Source organism: Uranotaenia lowii, chromosome 3 (genome assembly GCF_029784155.1).
Source record: "Uranotaenia lowii strain MFRU-FL chromosome 3, ASM2978415v1, whole genome shotgun sequence".
In the NCBI taxonomy this organism is placed as follows: domain Eukaryota; kingdom Metazoa; phylum Arthropoda; class Insecta; order Diptera; family Culicidae; genus Uranotaenia; species Uranotaenia lowii.
This window is the reverse complement of record NC_073693.1, coordinates 8,797,734-8,810,605: the sequence shown is the minus strand read 5'-3', so window position 1 is coordinate 8,810,605 and position 12,872 is coordinate 8,797,734. Positions and strand designations below refer to the sequence as shown.

The 12,872-nt window shown below is 40.9% G+C and overlaps 1 protein-coding gene and 1 long non-coding RNA gene across 7 annotated transcripts in view; one reads left to right on the top strand and one right to left on the bottom strand.

Moving 5' to 3' along the window:
- Nucleotides 1–12,872, top strand: part of LOC129750541 (uncharacterized) — a 380,798-nt gene that overhangs the window by 93,391 nt on the left and 274,535 nt on the right. The gene's annotated exons all lie outside the window — the stretch shown is intronic.
- On the bottom strand, nt 6,711–11,032 carry LOC129750552 (uncharacterized). Its single transcript, XR_008738409.1, has 4 exons — nt 10,892–11,032; nt 10,538–10,620; nt 10,053–10,470; nt 6,711–6,931 (listed from the first exon to the last, which is right to left on the bottom strand). It is a non-coding gene; the product is annotated as an uncharacterized LOC129750552 (long non-coding RNA).

Here is a 12,872-nt window from a genome sequence, read left to right as displayed (position 1 = left end):
TTCAAAGACAGTTTACTGTAAAATACCGCATTTGCAATCACCAGGAAATCTCCGGTTACTAAATCCCCGAACACCTGAATACCGATGCCTGAGCCGTTCTACATCACACGCGAAAGCTTCGATGCGAAACGCGGACCGTTGCGGACTGAGTCCGTGAAGGTTGTGCCCAGTGATGCCACATTTCTATCGGTATTTTGAAACTCAAAAAAATCTTTTATCGGTATGAAAATCCTAAAAATTGGTATGTAAATCGGCATTTGAGGTGGATATTCAAAAATGCTTACATTTTCAACTTCCTAACGTATATTTCTTTAAATAGAAGCTTGCAATAAGCAGCAAGTCTAAGAACTCTAATGAATGTTCATTTTTAGTTCAAAACTAGCTGACTAAATGTGTTTTGCATATATTATTGCATTTTCTCCGTAACATGGTTCTAAGTAACAGAACTTTATGTTTGTTATGACTCATAAATTTTTTTTTAATTTTAAAAATATCTGCTTTTGCTGACGAAAGCAAAAATCACAAATAAAAATCAACAGAAAATCCGAAATAAGTGTTTCTTTCCAGTACTAATAACTGAATGGAAATTTATTTTAAAAGTTACCGTTTGATAAGAAAAATAGGGGCATGGCAAGCACCTTCAGGTTACACGTTTGTTAGGCATATAAATTAAGTAAAAACTTGAGACTTTGATGTTTGGCTAAAGTGGGATGTAAATTTGATAAATTCGATAAGGCAATAATAGAACCAGGTCAACCTAAAGGAAATTTTAATTTAGTAAGCACTTACAAATCCAATGGCTTTTTGACGTTCGAGGTAAATATGAGCCCAAGTTGATGTTCTTCGTTACATTGATGGATTTTCGCCAATCTGGCCAATTCAGCTTTTAGTATTAGATATGAGTTCTAGCGATTAGAAAAAGAAATGATTGCAGAGAGTTAAGAGAGTTGTTGCTTCAATTTTATATAGCCAATAAACAATCAATTTTATTTTATGAAAAATCACGCATTAGTCATATTAAAATCCAAGAATTTTATGCAAAAATAAATGAGAAATGTGCTCCAAAAGAAGGTGTTCTTCCGAAAAAGATAAAAAACACATAGTTTTACTATAACTGAAACCCATTTTGCCTGGCGTGGTCTTTAATTCTGCGATCTCTGCAGTTTAGGTACTTATGATATAATTTATTTGGCTAACAAGATGCAGAAGGATTGAAGATTATACCGATGATATTACAGGCCCCGTTCGTTTTTGGCAACATTCGATTTTGGCAACATCCGATTTTGGCACATGTGCCAAAATCGAACGGTTTTTAGAAGAGACATTACCTTTTAGTTTTCTCTATAACAGGACCAATATAATCTAGACAAACACCATAAGTACGTTTTAACTTTCTGAAAAGATGATAGCATACAACCAAAAAAACAAAAGTGTAAAAAAAAAATTATCTAGTGCTCAAAAATGATAAAAAGATGAAAAATTGAAAAAATCAAAAAACAAATACAAACAAAAGACTAAAAATGACAAAACCAACTAAAAAATGATAAGAATGAAAAAAAACAGCAAATATGACGAAAAAAAACAAAGATTATAAACAAAACAAGAATAATGCAGAATGCATCGAAAAGATGAGAAAAACCAATAAAAAATTACTAAAAAAAATCGGAAATTGACTAAAAATAACGTTAATGATAATAACAATAGTTATTTGGTAAAAATAAGAGAATAAATTAAGAAAAATAAACCGTTCGGTTTTGGCAACACAAAATATTCGGGTATGTTGCCAAAATCGAACGGGGTCTGTACATACCGTGTGTCTGATTACACTTCAAATCTCGACATACCCCATCTGGCGACGAGTTGAACAAGGATTATGATTATATTCAAACGGTGTATGTATTTCCTTGAAAAGTTAGCATCTCACGAGACAAGAGCTTTAATGCAATCGTCAATTGAGATTGACCTTAAGAAACTTCTATTGGCAGTCGCAGAAGGTCTAATATCAGCCTTGAGCTTAGTCCATTGGCTTTGAGGTTGAGTACCATAGTAGTGCATCATTTGACAGAACAAAAGAACAAAACAGCGCGAACAACTGAACGAATTATGAGAGTGAGCCGTGGAGATCTTTGCAGAATACTTTAAAAGTTGTACAGATCAAAGTTACGCCACGCCAGCTACCGAACTTTGTCTTCTTTCTACGGGACCTTTATGAGGATAGCTTGAATGAAGTGGAATGAGTTTTGAGTTAAAATCTTAAAAATCGGTATGTTTTGCCAAAAATCGGTAATCGGTATATACCGATCCTTGGTCAAAATTTTGTTCAAAAATCGGTATTAATACCGGAAAATCGGTAGAGTATGGTGAGGTAAAAGTACGACCTTAGTGCTATCTTATTTTTAGAAAATTTTGCAGTTGTTTTGTAACCAGCATAACCTTTACTGCTTGGTTTAGTGAGAATCGTTTTTTAAATCCGCGTATTATGGCAAGGAGGCGCCTTACTGGGTAAGGAAGAAGGACCACCCCAAAGTTCCCGAGAGCATCACCACCCAACGCGATTAGGTCAACTGGACTCAATTTGGCAACAGATGGTGCTGTGAGTCATTATTAGCAGCATTATCCCGCCAACAAGGACAATAGGGCATGATGGGAGGAATTTATGGATGGACTACAACGCCTTTGACCTTTGTACGGGGTCAAAAACCTCATACTTGTTCCGCTTCATTTGGATGAAAGAGTTCGAACAAACAACACGTTCCTGTGAATGCCAACAGCTGAAGTTTGAGTGATCCATATTGAGCATCCAGGTAGCAACCGTGTTGGACCCCGTACAGGCTAGCCACTAACAGCTTTCGCAATTCCTTCTCCCATCATGTCCCTCTACAGGACCCCGAGTTTTGGTTTGAAAAACCGACCATCCATCCAATTGCCAGCGTTCGTCAACCCGTGCTGGTCGACCTAGGCGACACTGAACCTCGTGCTGGTACCGGATACGACCGCCCAACAAAAACGTGCGTCGTTCGAGTGCCCCGCAATTCTCCCTCGTGTGTTAAGGATTGCGCCGTGGCCAATTCCGACTCCGACACTTCGGAGTCCAGCCCGGACCAGCCGTACTAGTGCGTGAGAGCAAAGCCGATTCCGTCGCCACGTGGGTCTAAGCCGTTGACCTTCCGGAGACCGCTATCCCGTAACCACATCAGGACCAAGCCTGGTCCTAGCCCGCATCGTCGGCTCGTTTGCTGCCCCGGCCTGCTGTTTGTACCAAGCGACCAAAAGGTAGGACAAAAACCACATAAGGGGAATATTGTGCCAAAGTGAATTAAGGTGTTATCGGGAAAATAAAGGTGGGACTTTAACTAAGCGCATTAAGGTGTTTCCTTGTTCCGAAACTAATCGAGTGTGCCGACCCTGAGGCTTAGAGGGGGGGTTCTTGCTCGGCTGAGCAGTCTGGGGAACCGTTGGTTACACTCTGGCGCCCAACTCAAAATATACTTCTATATTTTCGGTAGTGCAAGGGAACACTCTTTGAGCGCAATTTTTACTGATTTGGAAGTCTCTGGGAAAACGCCCGAGACCTTGGCGGACCGGTTGGCATTAGCACAAAAAAAAAGCCAACGAGAGCGAGTGGAGAAGTTACCACCCACACAAAAGTTTGAACAGATTTATAGGGGTCTTGGTTGTTCACAAAGGTTGAAACCAGCCATTTCGTGAGTTTCAACAAAAATTTCAAAAATCAACTTACACTCACATGTAATTTGATTGTATAATATCACTCTTCAATCTAATTGTCTTTGGCCATATGATTCATTTTGTATCGTTCAATATTCGTTTTTTAAATCAGTACAATGTTTGAATAATACTTTAAATCTGTGATATAAATGTTGATCTTCCAATCCAATTTGAAATAGTACGCTTTGAATAAAAATAGCAAGTTAATATCGAATAGAGATCAACAATTTTACAGAAATATTATTTTGTCTCATTAATTTAAAATTTGTTTAAACGTTTGATTGCTGTGGGAACTGTTTGTGTGAGAAATAAAAACACCAGAAACTAAAACGATTTATTAAGCATTAAAAAAAAATAAATTATCTTATCTAAAGTAATCATACGGTGTTTGTGCATTAGATTCTAAATTAGTCAAATATTAGTGTTTGTATTTCCGTTACACTTTCCGTTATTTAATCTAATTTAGAATTAGTTTCAAGCATTTGTATTTTTATTTAGAATTTAATTAATTATATAGTTTTTCATTGAATTGTGCAATTTGATTAGTATTTTTTCAATTTTATTTAGGTTCTAGATTTATTTATTTCGCGGTAATAATTTAGTTGGTTTTTCTCAATATATTGGGTTTTAAATTCGTAATTAAATTATCTGAAGTTTACCTTAATTTTATCAACATGGATATGTCCCATCTGTATGTGTTGTACTATGGCATGAATTGTTCGCACCTTACAATCGATGAGTTGGAATACGAACTGGCCATTCGCAACATCGACAGATCGGAGAAAAGACAGCTTAGTGAGCGTGCACTTCGTATACACCTGAAAAGAGAAAAAGAAGATCCAAATATTAAAAAAAAATTAGTCTCTACAGGTACATCAATAGATGATGAATTAGAGGTGTGTGGAGACAAGGTAGCACATATGAAGCTCCACCTGGAGAAGCGAGGAAGAAAAAGTGCACCAAGCCAATTGTTCAAAACCAGATTGATTCACATAGTTTTCCGTTTGGAACGTCTCAGAGTCGAAACAAACGCCGAAAAAGATGTGAACAATCTGGCTGATATCGCATCAGAATGCTTGAAGTTACTTGGGGTTTACTTTTCACTTTCGTCGCCTCTGCCAGAAGTAAGACAGGCCGAATTGGATATTATTAACGCCAGTTTAGGTCAATTACGTACGAATAATAATAATTTAAGCCCGGAAATTGATTCAAACATGGAGAATCAGAACGATACACATGAAGAGATAGTAGAGGAAGAAATTGCACCTAGAACGGAAAACGTAAACCACGCTACGCAAAGTGTCGTGGCAAATAGAGATGTTGAACGGCTGGTAGAGGAAAATAAAAAATTAATGCAAACGGTAAACCAATTGCTACAGCGCATACAAGTGTTAGAAGCTAATCAAACAAGCCAAGATAATGAAACACAGTATAACACAGTTCTAAACACCCACAATTTGGAGGAACCACCTGCCTCAACGAAAAAAAAAAATCAAAATAAACCGGAAGATTTTTTAGATTGGTTGAAGCAGAGGAACAGTTCTGTTCAAAATTCCTTTAGTTCCATAAGGGATGACCATAGAAAAGAACCGATAAAAATGCCAGAAACAAACCTTAAGGAAAACATAGCTCCTGAGAGGTTCATAGGAAATGCCATGCGACTTCCCATCCATAAGTGGAAGATAACCTATGATGGAATGGATAATGGCCGCAGGTTGAATGAGTTTCTGAGCGAGGTCGAATTCATGGCTCGTTCAGAAAACTGTTCCAGGGATGAACTATTCCACAACGCCCATTATTTATTCACTCATAAGGCAAGGTCGTGGCTCATGGATGCGAATAGTCTAGGAGAATTGGTTTCGTGGGACAATCTAGTTGCGGAGTTGAAATCAGAATTTGTTCCATACGATGCGGACTTTGTCTATGAAAGACAAGCCACCAGTAGAAGACAAGGTGTCAAAGAAAAGTTCCATGATTATTACCTCGACATGGTCAGAATTTTTCGAGGAATGTCTAACCCGTGGGACGAGCGTCGAAAATTTGATTGCCTTTTTCGAAATACTCGAGAGGATTTTCGAATTGCGATGCTCGCCGCCAATGTGGATAGCATCCCCAAGATGAAGGACTTTGGAAAAAAGTTTGATGCCATAAACTGGCAAATGTACAAAAATCGTGACGGTAGGCGAGAATACAGAAATTCAAACATAGAAGAAATTGAATACGAAAATCAGGATCAGTACACAGAAACCATCAATGATTATGAAAATAGAAATAGAATAGAATATAGGAACCAGTTCATAAATCGAAACCAGAATACGAATAGAAGGAAAGATAGAAATTTCAGGCCAGAACAAAAAAACTATAATGAGAATAGAAAAGATTTTTGGAAAGACGAAAGGGCTAACAAAAACCAAAATGCCTACAAACCGAGGGATGAAGGAAACCAAGATCGTGACCACTACGTTTCGCAAAACAGTTCAGAACCTGTAGCTGGGCCGAGCGGAAACAATGCCCTGCAACGTGTAGTGAATGCATACATTCCGCTGAAGCGGAATGTATGTTTCAACTGCCATGTTGTAGGGCATTCTTTTGAGACCTGCCGGGAGCAGCTTATACTGTTTTGCAAAACGTGCGGTTTTCCGGGCTTCCCATCTCCTGAATGTCCCTATTGCCAAGTAAAAAACGGGAAAAAGGCTGCTCATTGAGGCGAGCCAGTCTTATCCAAAACTCAACAAGACCTCAAGAATCTGATGTACCAGAAATTCTTCATAATCTCGGTTATTCGCGAGTGAGTGGAAGCATAGCTGAAGGTGAGGAGATTGCTACGGTGCTCATCACATTAAGCGATGACCCCAGACCATTCGCGAAAATCGATATTATGGGAATTTCGGTAATTGGGCTTCTAGATAGTGGCGCTGCTAAAACCATATTGGGCATAGGAGGGTTAAAAATAATATCTTTGTTAAAATTAAAATTAGAGCCCTCTAAGCTGAATTTGAAAACAGCTTCGGGAGAAAATTTGAAGGTCGCAGGTGAATGCATAATCCCAATTACATTTAACGGAAAAACAAGAATCTTACCTGTAGTTATAGCTCCAGATCTGAACAGAAAGTGCATCCTGGGAATTGATTTCTGGCAGAAATTCAATATCAAGCCAACCATCGAAAGTTCAATAGATGCCGTTGAGGACCAAGTTCAGGATATCCTAAAAGTAGAAGAGAAATTTAGTAACGAACAACAATTAGAGCTAGAAAAAGTCAAAAGCATGTTCCTGGTAGCAGGTAATGGCCCTTTAGGTAAAACACACTTACTGGAACATAAGATTGAACTCAAGGAAGAATTTTTAAACGCGGGTCCTATTCGGAAGAACCCATATCCTTGGAGTCCAGCAATTCAGGCTAAAATTTACCGTGCGGTGGACAAAATGCTCGATGAGGGGGTCATAGAGAAATCGACCTCAGACTGGGCTCTACCGGTAGTACCAGTCAAGAAGAGGAACACAGAAGAGGTGAGGCTATGCCTCGATGCTCGACTATTAAATGAGCGCACTAGGCGTGATGCTTACCCTCTCCCGCATCAGAATCGCATTTTGAGCCATCTAGGGCAATTTAAATACTTGTCCACTATCGACTTGACGCAAGCCTTTCTACAGGTTCCCTTGCAACACGATAGTCGGAAATATACAGCATTTTCGATTCCTGGAAAAGGCTTATTCCAGTTTTCTTCCCTTCCATTCGGCCTAGTCAATAGCCCCAGTACACTCAGTAAAGTGATGGATATGGTACTCGGATACGGTGCCCTCGAACCCTTTATCTTTGTATACTTAGACGATATTGTGGTGGCGAGCAACACATTCGAGGAACATATCCAGCGCCTTACTGAGCTGGCGCAAAGGTTGAGATCCGCCAACCTAAGCATAAATCTGGGGAAATCGAATTTCTGCTGCAGTGAACTGCCCTATTTGGGCTATATTCTTTCCCGCGAAGGATTGCGACCTAACCCGGATCGCGTTCAAGCGATCCTGGGGTATGAGGTCCCGAAGTCGGTAAGGTCACTGCGTCGATTCCTCGGTATGGTGAACTATTATCGCAGGTTCATCGACAAATTCAGCCAGCTAACGGGACCTCTGACGGATTTGCTGAAAGGCAAACCTAAGAGAGTCCAGTGGAACAATGCAGCAGAGAATTCATTTCAGGCCATCAAGGAGATGCTCATCACAGCTCCTGTGATGGCCAACCCAGATTTTGCTCTCCCTTTTAGTGTCCAGACTGACGCAAGCGACGTCGCGGTAGCTGGAATCCTGACACAAGTTCAGAATGGTGAGGAGCGGGTGATAGCCTACCATTCTGAGAAGTTAAAAGGCGCTGAACTAAATTACCATGCAGCGGAGAAGGAAGGCCTCGCCGCCCTCCGCTGCATAGAAAAATTCCGCGGCTACATAGAAGGAAGGCGATTTACTCTGGTGACGGATTCGTCCGCACTCACTTTCATCTTGAAAGCCAAGTGGAAGTCGTCGTCAAGGCTCAGTAGGTGGAGCATCACATTGCAGCAATACGACATGGAGATCAAGCACCGGAAAGGCAAAGACAATGTCGTTCCGGATGCTTTATCCAGGTCCGTAGAAGCTGTGGATGTGGAGGAAGACAAATGGTATGCAAATCTGTACAAAGTCGTTGAGGCGGATCCCGAAAAGTACATGGACTTTAAAATCCACTCCGCAAAATTGTACAAATTTGTCTCCACTCGATCGGATGTTCTCGACTACCGATTTGAGTGGAAAGAATGTGTACCAAGGTCTTCTCGCCCACGTATTATTCGAGAGGAGCATGACGACAACTTCCACATTGGCTATGAAAAATGCCTAGAAAAAATAAAGCGGAGGTTTTACTGGCCAAAAATGCATGCCGATGTTAAAAAGTACATAAATAACTGCTCTACATGTAAGGAAATTAAACATTCAACGGTGGCGACTGCTCCGGAGATGGGGAAACAGCGCGTGGCCACCAAGCCCTTCCAGATTATATGCATGGACTATATTCAGTCACTTCCCCGAAGCAAGCATGGAAATGCACATTTGTTAGTAGTCATGGACTTATTTTCTAAATATTCCATGCTTGTACCGGTGAAGAAGATTTCTAGTTCTGGTCTATGCAGTATTCTGGAAGAGCAGTGGTTCCACAAACTAGCTGTTCCCCAGTATATAATTTCCGATAATGCCTCTACTTTCCTATCGAAGGACTTTCAGGACCTCCTCAGAAAATATGAGGTGCAACACTGGGCTAACGCAAGGCATAGAAGTCAAGCTAACCCGGCAGAGCGTTTAAATAGAACCATAAACGCAATGATACGATCCTACGTCAGATTGGATCAGCGCCAGTGGGATACTAGGGTATCGGAGATAGCATTCGTGTTGAATAATACAGTGCATAGCTCCACAAAATTTACCCCATACAAGGTAATTTACGGTCACGAAATAATTACACGCGGCTCCGATTATCGGTTCGATCAGGAGAAACAGATGGACGAAACAGAACGCACGGAAAGGCTGAAGGCGATATGCAGTCGTACCTACGAATTAGTTACGCAAAATCTTAGAAAATGCTACGAAAATACAAAAGCTCGGTACGATTTGCGACATAAACGGCCCTCACCAAATTTTACAATTGGTCAACGAGTGTTCAAAAGAGCATTTCGACAGTCAGTGGCCAGCCAACACTTTAATGCCAAGCTCGGACCACAGTACGTTCCATGCGTAATTACGTCGAAACATGGAACCAGCTCGTACGGGGTTTCCGATCTAAACGGAAAACATTTAGGATTTTTTTCAGGTGCCGATTTGAAACCATGACCAAATCTTTTGCTGATAATTAAAAGGCATTTTGCAGTAACCTAGCCTGAATTCGTAAAACTAAAGGAAGAAGATTAGTAAAAATGAAGGTTTATGACCATTTGAAGTCTCTTCCTTAAAAAAAAAAACCCCAAAGGTTTATTAAAATTGAAATCGCCTAGAACTTCTACTTTGTCAAGTTGAATAAAATTTCATTGGGGCTACACAACATAAACCCAAAGCTGAGCAATTGAAGGCATAATTAACTTGACATAGAAAGTTTGATTAATTTTTGTTTTGTTTTTGTCAACCAAAATATGCTTAGCTGTGCATAGGTCGCCGCCACCTACCAGCTGATCAGTGGCGCATTGCTCAGTATCCATTCGGAAAAGGAATATCAATTAGAAGCTCTCAGCTGTTGTGTTTTACGTGGAAAGGCATTTACACATATACATTTTTCGAAACAATTCCATATAAAAAAAAAAATCCTCTCAGTTACCTGGAAGTCCATTGACTGAACATCGTCAATCCTAGGAGGTGCATCTGCAAGACGATTGGGATGGCATCCCTGCCTCACTTTAAATACCAGTGATTCTCAACCAGCCGAGCTAATGCGGAGCGACACGGACGGTGCTGATGGCATACTTTTCAGATTTAAAAAGGCGTCTGGCCACGGCATCTATATAGGAAGCAGACCGTTTCGGGTGGCTATATAGCTTTCTTAGCCAATTGTCGAAGCTCCCTTCCCAGCCATAATTCCAGATGGACAGCTACGAAGTAGCGTCGAGTCCTGCATGCTGCATAGGCAATTGGAGGGAGCTGCCTCAGGCTACACTGGAGTATCCTACTCAGCGTCTTTCCAGGCAATTGGCACTCCAGGTACAACTTAAACACTATCCAAGGACCGTCCACTTTACCTTAAAAAAAAGACATATATATACATATTGATACGTCTAAGTAAAACACTGGTGCGGGCTCTCTTACCTTGCTCTAAAGTGAAAAGAAGTATCACATGCAATGCACTTCTCGATGAGAAACACCAGCGGGGACGAACCCATCCAGAATACCTAAAAAAAAATAATAATAATAATAATAATCAAACATGTTTGGAACCACTTGGATCCACATTATGGTTCAACAAGAACCACAAACTCGGTGCAACAAGTGTAATAAAAAAAAAGTATGCTGGTACCGCTAAGAGCATGCTAAAACATTCTGCTACTACAAGTGGTTAAGTATAGAAGTGTGCGGAAGTTGTAAAATGCAACCATGACCTTGAAATTTGCAGCGTGCCTTCCAATGCAATTGGATGCAACAACGGTCCATTAAATAACTCACCTCATCATTGTCTCAAACTCCAAATAGCTTGCAGCCACTCGCAGGGATTTGTTCCGACAACCCGCTCCAACCCGATGGTTCGCCCATGTGCGCACAGACTCCTAAAACTCTGGATGGCTGCAGGAGATAACCTCGTCCACGCCAAAGAAAAACCAACTAATTTTTCCGTTCCCGATAGGAAATTTGACAGATGAAAAATTTCGCCGTTCACATATTTAGTAGGGTGCCGATATAGTCTGGCTACGAATCACCATACTAAATCAATGACCCTATTTAGTTTGCCGATTAATCGGGCTACGCTTGGATATGAAATAGGTGCCATACTAAATCGGCTGATGAGTAGGCTCACACAATTACGCATGATTTAGTAGCACAATAAGTTGATCGACGTAATCGGGGGAGATCGGTCAATTTAGAAGGTTTGCGTAGGACTCTATTTAGTTGGCAAACTTTAAGCCTATTTAGTATGGAATGGTCATAATTGAATTAGTTTGTGACATCTGTTGTCTGATGGAGTCCATCGAAGGGAAAGCTTGACCCACGATAGCACGGAAGGCCTCGTCGGTGCTCATCAGCAGTTTGTTTGAGTGGCGAGCGCGTTTCTTTCGGCTCCGTCATGACGACGTCAACCTGACCAAGTTCCCGGACGTTTTCCATGCATGCTTGAAGCCGTAATCGAAGGTGTTCATGATTCCAATGGAGGCGTCGCTAACGACGCCCTCACCGTGGGCCAGTTTCTGGATGAGGTGCCGGAGGTGAGTTGAAGGAATAAAAAATTCATTTTGAAAATTAATTTGATTGTGTTCCTTTTATTTCAACAGAAAAATCGGAAAAAATGAGTCAGGAGCTGGAATCGAAACTCCAGGAGCAGAAGAGCAAGCTGAAGGAAGAGATGCGCGACAAGGAGGAAAGACTGCGAATGGTTTAGGAAATCATTAGCACCCCGGTTGGGAAAGTGGCTCGTTCCAACAGCGTTGAAGAATTGACCACACCGGTTACTAGCCGGATTACTTCAACGAATGCCAATGGAGTCCTCTACACTCAAAGAACGATCATAGAGTAAGTTTCATCTGAAAGTTTCCAAATTCCTCATGTTTCTAATTAATTTTATATCTTTCACAGGGCGTAGCAGTGGCCAATCCCCGTCATCGGAGGTCTCGCTCCACGGGCGAACTTTGGCTGGAACACCGTGCTGCAAACCCAGTGCCACTGGGAAGGATTCTACGTCCCTACTACACCAAACGGAAGTCGGTTAACAAACTGAACGAGGTTCGGGACGTTACCCACGCTAAAGCCTCCAAGTACTTCCTCATTTCCCAGGAGGCTGATACCGAGGGGGAAGTCGAGACGAAGATTTTCAAGAGTGACGTGATGCCGACAACTACCGACCAGAAATTCGTTTCGCCAACTACTGGACATATTTTTATTCAGAAAAATAAAAATACCTCTACTGGAATCGCTTCGAGACACGAAAATTAACCACGTACATGAATCGCCCAATTTAGTCGGATGGTTCCATATTTAGCGGCCAATCAATCCGGCTATTTAGTTGGATTGGGTAGGGTTTTAGGAAAACAATCGATTTTTGTGGTCAATAAATTCGGCTATTTAGTCGGATTGAGTTGGGTGGTAGGAAGAAAAATCAATTTTTGCCGTCAATCAATCCGGCTTTTTAGTGCGATTTGGTAGGGTGGTAGAAAAACAATCGATTTTAGTGGTCAATCAATTCAGCTATTTAGTCGGATTGAGTTGGGTGGTAGGGAGAAAAATCAATTTTTGCAGTCAATCAATCCGGCTATTTAGTACGATTTGGTAGGGTGGTAGAAAAACAATCGATTTTAGTGGTCAATCAATTCAGCTATTTAGTCGGATTGAGTTGGGTGGTACGAAGAAAAATCAATTTTTGCAGTCAATCAATCCGGCTATTTAGTACGATTGGGTAGGAATATCTCATCAACACTATCGCCCTACTAATCAGGCG